Below are 9,456 nucleotides of genomic sequence, written 5' to 3' on the forward strand. Positions count from 1 at the left end.
AAGATGAAGTCCTTCAAAGGTTCGACACAGGGTAATGTTGAAGATATGTAGTTATTTAACTGATTTACTTTAATTAATTTATCCTTACTTTATGTTAATAACCTTCCTTATAGTCCTTCCTTCAAATATTTTGTTCACAGATCATTTCTAACACACTGTCTAAACATGTATGTATTAAAACAACAACAACAACTTGTTACTTTTTCTTTATTCCAGCTGAAAAGGAAGACCATGGGCCTGTCAAACCTTGTTTGTGGAGAGGGATGAATTTGACCATCTTGTGTGTTTACGGAGAAGACCAAAAGCTGCTAAGGCAGATATTTCCAGAGGTACCGTCTGTGTTGATGCTGAGCACTCTCGACAGAACTTTACCTGCAGTTACATTTTGCACCGAATTTTATGTTTTTTACTTTTTAAAATACCCTCACGACCCCATCAGTACAAACCCTGTGCTATGTCAAAGTATTAATAATTCAAACAATTTCAGCAAATTCATATGATATTGTACAAGCGTACTCTCCAGCTTTTCCTCCTGCTGTCATTGACCATTCGCCTCAGCTCTCATGGCAGACTGTGTCAGGAAATGCTGTGTAACTTGTCATGTGACACAAAAGGGGGCCGGTTGCGTAAACATAGCTATTATGTTAAGACTGTGGACCAACTAGCAGTTAACACAAGAGATAATCATATTTCTTAGTAAAATTGGACCAATCTATGTTTTTGTAACTGACTTTAAACAATTATGACAAGTCTAGAGTAAATCAAATTATATGGCTAACTTTTTTAAAGATTAGTTTAAGCAGTTTATGCAACCGGCCCCAGGTCTTAATTTATTTGACCAAATTAGATCATTTAAAGGTGTTTACAACAAGAACAATAACTATAATGACTATTTTAGCATCGCTACCAACAAATTATAAAGTTCTGTTTATTATTATACACGCTGCAGTTATGTTGTCTTTAACCACTAGCCCGTTGCTAGGGGGAAGTCGTGGCTTAGTGCTTAGAAAGTTTGACTCTTAACCATAAAGTTGTGGGTTTGAGTCTCGGCCCGGCAATACGACTTTTTTTGCGCTGCCCCCAACTGCTCACCGGGCACCGTAACATAAATGATCCCCACTGCTCCGTGTGTGTGTGTTCACTGCTGTGTGTGTGCACTTTGGATGGGTTAAATGCAGAACAAGAATTCTAAGTATGGGTCACCATACTTGGCTGTAATGTCACGTCACTTTCATTTGTTGTCAATGTTTTAATTATTCATCATGTTATAAATTCAATTTTTTCCTGTCTTGCAGGATTTCTGACAGATTACTGAGTCCTTCTCCATCAGCTCTCCACAATAGCAGCCCTTCCAAAAGCATCCACATCACTCTCTCTTGTGTGGCACATCTGCTCTCAGTCGTTAGCATGTCTACTTGTATTATTTCTCCTCTAGTCAACACTCCCATCTCTACTGTGAACACTCCTGTCACTATCACCATCCCCACCTACTGTATTCTATATGCCATATATATATATGTGTGTGTGTGTGTGTGTGTGTGTGTGTGTGACCTTTAAGGTCATTTAATGATAGAAATGCATTTTCCAGCTGAAAATGATTTATAAAATATAATTATTAATAACCGTTTTAGTTGTCTTGCATATGTTCACAACAGAAGCGATCAGTGATTACAGGAGATTAAGAGGTAATCATGTGAAATATTAGTCTTAACAATATTTTTCTAATTAGTTAATCACTTTTAAATGAAAGAAAAGAATATGATTTCAGCTGGTGCCTTGCAACTCCTGGTTTGTAAAAATATTATTTGGCATTTTATAAACTTCTCTGCAAACAAATTGACAATTTTAATTTATTTATTCATTTTTTTATTTTATATATATATTTTTATATTAGCCAATTTAGTTTTAAAGGGATTTTCTATTACATAATTATGTCTGTACCTATTAGTTACTTTATCAATCAGTAATTTTTAAAAGTTGTTATATTTCACAATAATATATTATTTTTTTGTTTTTATTTCTTCATAGTGACAAACTAGAGAGAAAGAATGGTGTTATTTGCATTGTTTGTCTGAAAAGTTTGACATATCAATAAACACTGATATGGAAATTACTAAAAAAAAATTATCCCTGTGTTTTTTAAATTGTATTTATTTATTTATTTTTATTATTATTTTCCTTTTTTTCTGTAGTTTAACTGGTAGAGCTAAAAATTGCAAGATTGTAAATACATCTCCAAAAAACACACAAGTGATTAAATGTATACATTTAATACACTATAAATATATAAATATAATATTATTTTTTCATACAGTATATGCAAAAATGTTGAGCTTAAATATTGTACATTAATATTAGGGTAAAGAATGTGTATAATCGCAAATATGAGGCCCTTGTTTGAAAATAAATAACTGTAATCAACAAATCTATTGCTGAATCAGGTTTACCCCACAATGCAAATCCGTCATTTTAGTTTTATATTTAGTGGGTGAAAATAAATTCACCACAAGAACCCGGAAAAGCCTGTCATGAATGGCCGTATATGGACAAGTAAGGGTGTCGCTTCTGCTCAACTGGATTTTCATTGGCTTTGAAATCCACTTGGCACTCGAGGACTCGCTGTGACTGGACTTTCTTTTAGCCCAAATTAAAAAACGTTTAATGTTGCAAAGTAAATTTTGCTGTAATTATTACGTCAATAGTACCTTCAGTTAACAATGGTGCATTGCTATATTTTGTGAAATTACCTCTTTACCGAGATCCTAACCTTAAACCTGAACATAACTTAATTGAACTACAAAAAACAGCGCCATGACTTTCACTTTCCATCGATAGAATGGCTAAGGCTTATGGGCAATGTAGTTTAAAATGTTTAATAATGAAATTGTGAAAAATACTTCTTTTTTTAAACAAAGGGATATCTAAGCATGTTTATTGTGCAAAGTTATATGACATATGTGAGAGGCAGGCTGACATTTTTTATTTTACTAAGAGTACTTTTTATAAACACATGTATAGCACTTTTCTATGAATGTTTGAAAGCTGTGCCAAACATTATTTAGTAAACATAGCATAATGAGTTGTCCTACCAATTTTCTTTTTGAAACTATAATCAGATTTTGATTTACAGCCATTTGGAATGTTAATTGTTTTGCTCTTCAAGGGGACTCTACTGGGCCCCTGGGGATGGAAGGGCAGGAAAAAAATGCACAGCTCTATTCTCATCATTGGCAACAAACTGTTGAGACACATTTTGTAGGTTGTCTTTTCAAAAGCATACCATTATGTAAGTTGGAAGTCATAGTTATCTTAGAATTAAGACACCAGAAAATCAACATAAGTGCCCATTTGGAAAGAGCTCAATTTATTTCATAAGATCAAGAGCAATAATACAGTGCTAATAGTAAACAAAGACAACAAATACATATTCTGACATTTCATCAGACAAGGCCAATGTGTCATTCAGTAAGACAATGTGTGACAGTGTGCAGTTTATGGTTCCATACAATTCATGCAATTTAAAGAATCATAATATAAAATACCTAATTCATAAATCTCTGTAAAGAATGTCTCATCTTTGTCCTGCTCAGGAGCTAGACATCAGTAATGTGCATGAACATCTTCATTATAATACAGAACAGGATTCATGTTGATCTTTCCTTGATTCATCACCTTCAGTTGTGCATGAAGTCCATGCAGTCTCTTCTAATGCAGCTCTTCATCTAACTGAATTTCATTAATATTACTAAATGTTCATGTCTTCATCAAAACAACCATGGTGATTATATGTGTTGTTTACAAAATTAAATGGTGTATCTACCAAAAAACCATCTCTAGTACAGAATATTCACCATACTTGATTATCCAACACCATACGCAATATTTTACTAGGATGCAGCATAAAGACAGATAAAGAAGCATATTAAGACAAATTATATTCAAGTGAAATAAAAATGGGTTACATTAAAACCATTTTATTTTAATCAGATGAAGAAACCCAGATGAAGGCATGGTGAAATGTCTTGAGCACCAAAGAATCACATCCAGTTTCCTTCTCATCATCAGAGCTCTCCTGGTTTTCTTCAAATCCATGTCTCTATCATGATCTTCTTCAATGTCATAAACAATTTGCAATTGTTATCCAGCACAACAATACAACTGATGAACAAGTCATGTGACCAATTCAAATCAAATCATTTTATTATCACAATACCATGAATGCAAGTATACAGGTGGTAAAATGCTTTTCTGCAAACTGCAGCATGACAAGTACTGAATATATTTGCAACACATATACAGTATCAAAATATAAACCGTATACATAAGAGCTCAATACAGGTAGAAAATATAGTGCAATACTATACTATACAGAGAGAACAAAATGAAAACAATTAACAACAATCACTGTATACTGTAGATATACCTCTGCCCACTGCTCCGGGTGTGTGTTCACAGTGTGTGTGTGTTCACTGCTCTGTGTGTGTGCACTTCGGATGGGTTAAATGCAGAGCACAAATTCTGAGTATGGGTCACCATACTTGACTGTATGTCACGTCACTTTCACTTTCAGTACAGTATGAATTAGTGCAAACAGAATATCAGGTTGCAGAATAATAGTGAGTCAGAGTCCAGTCAGTGTAGCTGATAGAGTGCAGTGCACACAGTATGAGGCTGCTGGTGTGTGAGTGTGTGTGTGTGTGTGTATGTGTGTGTGTGTGTGTGTGGTGTTACTGGTACGAGTTCAGTTCAGTCTGATTGCCTGTTGAAGGAACTTGTTTTGCAGTCTGCTGGTGCTGGTTCTGTGATAATGTCTGTCTGATGGTGATGTTGAGAGCAATCCATGGCTCGTGTGGCTGGAGTCTCTGACGGTCCTCAACAAAAGAAAAACCTTGCGTAGATGTCCTGGAGAGACAAAATCATTGTGTCAATTATATATTATTATTATTTAGAATTGTTGTAATGGACATACCATTGATTCCTGTTGAAGGTTGTTGGAGGTATGGGCTCTCAGTTGTGAAGTTTCTTTTATGGCCGTAACATCTGTGCAGTCACACAGCTGTTTGGGAATTCAGTCTTCACAGTTTCAGGCTGCAGCGCTGCATTTGGTGACCATTGACTCCTCCATCTCTGGCCTCAGACCCGCTTCTCTTTAGTCTGGAGTGAAGACAAATGTTCTCAGTACCAGCTTTCCTTCTACTGCAGTCTTTCTGTACAAGTAGAAAATAATAAAAACAGTCATAACAAATCAGTTATGTATTGAAAACTCATAGTACATATGAAGACTTCAGATGCAAAGGCATCTAAGTTCCACCTGAAGTTTTCTTCTAAAATTCTTCTTAGAAGAACATTTCATACAGAACTTAAAGGCTTTTGCATCTGAAGTCTTCATATACAACACATCTCGTTCTTCATTTCTCCATCAACTGACTTCATCCTCCTTCAAAAACTGTAAGTCCATAAGAAAAATAGTTTTGGTGAATACAGGTGCAGGTGTCAGTACTCACCATATTCAGTCATTTTCTGCCCAAATTCCAGAAATGATGCCCTGATGATTTGTTCATTCTAGGACTTATAAAAAGATGTATATGTGAAAAATGATAATTGCTGACTTGAATAGAGATCAACATCATATGCTGTACTAATGCATTGCTTGAATACAGACACATCAATGGGGATGAGCACCTTTTCACTCTTTTCTGTTTGGGCACAATAGAGCCATGTTCATTCCTCATCCCCAACAGGACTGATGTTCTTTGTGTTTTTGCTCTTCAGCTGTAAAACAAAAATATGTCTATTAACCCCATGTTTAATTACTATTGCTTATTACATATGAATTAAGACAGATATAATTAAGTAAATTCACCAAAAGATTCAGGTTAGAGGATTAAATGAATATTGATTACAATTTTCTACAAACCTTTCTTGGAGAGGGCTGATCATGACAGGAACTTGCTGAGCCACACTAGTAGACATTCAGTTGACAAACCTGAAAGAGGCCATCATGCAACCATCCGCTCTGTTTGTACCTTACAACAGAGCAAGAGAGAATGTGTGAGTGAGTGGAGAGAGTAAAGGACTAAGATGAAGACAAACAAGCAAAGAAAGGCAAAATCTTGCGTTTGAGTTTAACAAAATGAGAGGGAAGAAAGCTGTATCTTCAAGCTATATTATTCTCAATTATTTTCTACACTATAACATGCAGCAGGATTGTTGTAAGCAGTTTAAAGACCTCTTCATACCAAGGATGAGTCCATACTTAATGACACAGAGGAACAACATCAGTGGAATATATTTTCCAGCTGATGAACATTAAACAGCCAATCAAAATGCACATTTCAAAAGCTTGATCATTTAAAGTGGCAGACATCAACGTCGCTGCAGTGTGTATATTAATAAACATAACTTTATCATTGGTTGATGTTGGTGTGGATGCTAAAATAGTTATTGTAGTTACTATTCTTGGTGTGAACAGCCTTAAATGATCTAATTTGGCCAAATTAACTGAAGATCTGATGTGTCACATGACAAGTTACACAGCATTTCCTGACTTGCTTTTAAACAGACGTGTTCAATTAAAATCAACATGGAAATAAAGGCAGACTGTGAGGTGCGGACAGATATCATGTACTGTTAGAACGGGTTAAGACGGTGCTAATAAAGAATACAGTGGACTCAATATAAACTTTAGGATATAACGCTCTGACTACTTAAAATGGACACAGTCTGCATGAGAGCTGAGGCGATGGTCAATGACAGCAGGAGGAAAAGCTGGAGAGTACGCTTGTACAATATCATATGAATTTGCTGAAATTGTTTGAATTATTAATACTTTGACATAGCACAGGGTTTGTACTGATGGGGTCGTGAGGTATTTAAAAAAGTAAAAAACATAAAATTCGGTGCAAAATGTAACTGCAGTAAAGTTCTGTCGAGGTGCTCAGATCAACACAGACGTACCTCTGGAAATATCTGCCTTAGCAGCTTTTGGTCTTCTCCGTAAACACACAAGATGGTCAAATTCATCCCTCTCCACAAACAAGGTTTGACAGGCCCATGGTCTTCCTTTTCAGCTGGAATAAAGAAAAAGTAACAAGTTGTTGTTGTTGTTTTAATACATACATGTTTAGACAGTGTGTTAGAAATGATCTGTGAACAAAATATTTGAAAGGAAGGACTATAAGGAAGGTTATTAACATAAAGTAAGGATAAATTAATTAAAGTAAATCAGTTATAACTACATATCTTCAACATTACCTGTGTCGAACCTTTGAAGGACTTCATCTTCACTGGAAACTTCTTCAAGTTGAGCTTCGAGTACAAGTTCCCTGTTAATACAAGAACTGATCAAAATCTGATTCTGAGCTGTGAAAATATGCCATGATGAACAAGAGAAAGAAAGAAAAATATGTGTGACTTATTTATGAATTACAGTTCAGAAAAATAGGAAAGGAAAATGAGAGAGAGAGAGAGAGAGAGAGAGAGAGAGAGAGAGAGTGAGAGAGAGAGAGAGAGAGAGAGAGAGAGAGAGAGAGAGAGAGAGAGAGAGAGAGAGAGAGAGAGAGAGAGAGAGAGAGAGAGAGAGAGAGAGAGAGAGAGAGAGAGCATCATAAAGAGCTGCTGGACACTGAATGTTGTTGTAGGAGCTGGAGATGTATGTGATATGAAGAAACTGCAAAACTGAAAAGAAAAAAAAAACACTGAATCACAATTACATTACAAAAAGGTATTAAAGGCATGGCAAATGTGTTACTTAACTAAAGAGTACACAATAAGCACAGTTACTGTGGTGAAAAGCATGGTAACGTGTTTATACTACAAATACCAAAGTAAAACTACAGTTATGACGGGAGATACATTGAGTTGTGGTTACTGAGGTTTTATAACACGTGACATGGTTCAGCGACATGTTACTATGGTAAAAACATGGTAAATGCGCGACTTTTACATGACCTCTTTCCACCACAGGCGAATTTCAAACGAATATCACAATGAAAACTAACTTTATAAAGCTGCAGATTTCGATTAAATGATTTGAACGTCAAACTGGTTTAATAGGACATACAGTGTCCAGTATCGATTTGAAAATAAAAACTCATATTATTCATAAACGATCGACTACTTTATGAGACGGGAGAAAACCTTACCTGTACATGTCTCGAAGTCATCTAAAATCCATATCATCAAAATCCACGAACATCTGGGAGAGTTTAAATCAAACAATTCAAAACGCAAATAGCAAACATGTTAAAATAAACCCACAATGCATTTAGGCGAAAGTTCATTTATCATACCTCCTGTTGCCAATAGGGGCGCTAATTTAGAGAACGCTCGTGTGGGTCGTATTTATGGATAGTGACAAACGACCCATACGGTCGTATGAGTTGGAGGACTTGTTGGGTTTAACGCACAACATTTACATTTCCCATTAAGCCAACACATCAAGAATGCATTCTACATTTACATGCATTTCATATCTGATGGGGAGATGGGAAAGTTAAAGGGGAAAATAACATTATTTCATGTATTTGGTGGAATGCAATGTGTTTATGCGGTTTAAGGTCCAAAAAGAACATTGTTTTCCATATAATGAACATTATTGTTTCTCCTCCATGCCCACCTTCTGAAACTATATGAACTAAGGTTCATCGGTTTGAAAAAGTGAGATGTGCTCTATCCAGTGCGTTGTGATTGGTCGAATGCCTCAAGCGTGTGAAGGAAATGTTATGCCCCTTACCATTAGATAGCAGGAGATGGAACAAAACATTAAAAAGAAGGGTTACGATAAGGAAAGAGGTAAGACCTGCATAAATATTGGAGAAGCTTTCCAGCAGAGGACATATTATACGTTTTGTTTTGTTTCATCTTTTCTTTTTTATATTCCATATTCATTATAATGCCTTACAAATACACTTATAATGTATTATAGATAAAGGCTTCATAGAAAGTGTTACCTTTTGACACTAGATTAAATATCAATGTGTAAAATAAAAATACTTATATTTTAGATGACAGGATCTTTCACAAATAAATAAATATTTAACAAAAATATAATTAAAAGGAAGTAAACACTGTAACCAACAATCATATTTTTTTTTTTAAAAAGCCATGGTAACACTCATTTCACATACAGCATACAGAGCAAATGGCATGAATATGACAGTGGACAAATGCATAAAGCACAGTATAATTTGAAATCACATGTTTATAGTTTAGAGCATTTAATGAACATGGAACCGACCATCACACAGAGAACATGCGATCATGCAGGATAAAAATGCACACTCCACAAGATCTCACTGCTGGATTCTACTAAGTTTGTAAGGTTTGTGAAATGTAATGTTCATTAGTCATTCAGAGATTTGTTTAAATTGTATAAATGTATATTTGATTAATACTGAAGGCAAACAAGAAAGTATTATAATGTTTGCCTTTCTTTACTAATAAGTGACGAGACAT

General features: G+C 35.2%; 1 long non-coding RNA gene across 2 annotated transcripts; it reads right to left on the minus strand.

Moving 5' to 3' along the window:
• Positions 1 to 4,781: 4,781 nt before the first annotated feature.
• On the minus strand, positions 4,782 to 7,019 carry LOC113092308 (uncharacterized). 2 transcript variants are annotated; one of them, XR_003287542.1, is made up of 5 exons: positions 6,958 to 7,019; positions 5,918 to 6,026; positions 5,505 to 5,568; positions 4,970 to 5,207; positions 4,782 to 4,902 (listed from the first exon to the last, which is right to left on the minus strand). It is a non-coding gene; the product is annotated as an uncharacterized LOC113092308 (long non-coding RNA). The 2 variants fall into 2 exon arrangements; XR_003287541.1 differs by lacking the exon at positions 5,505 to 5,568 and adding an exon at positions 5,683 to 5,772 and having other exon boundaries at positions 4,970 to 5,154.
• Positions 7,020 to 9,456: the final 2,437 nt, after the last annotated feature.

Source organism: Carassius auratus, unplaced genomic scaffold (genome assembly GCF_003368295.1).
Source record: "Carassius auratus strain Wakin unplaced genomic scaffold, ASM336829v1 scaf_tig00214556, whole genome shotgun sequence".
NCBI classification, from domain to species: Eukaryota; Metazoa; Chordata; class Actinopteri; order Cypriniformes; family Cyprinidae; genus Carassius; species Carassius auratus.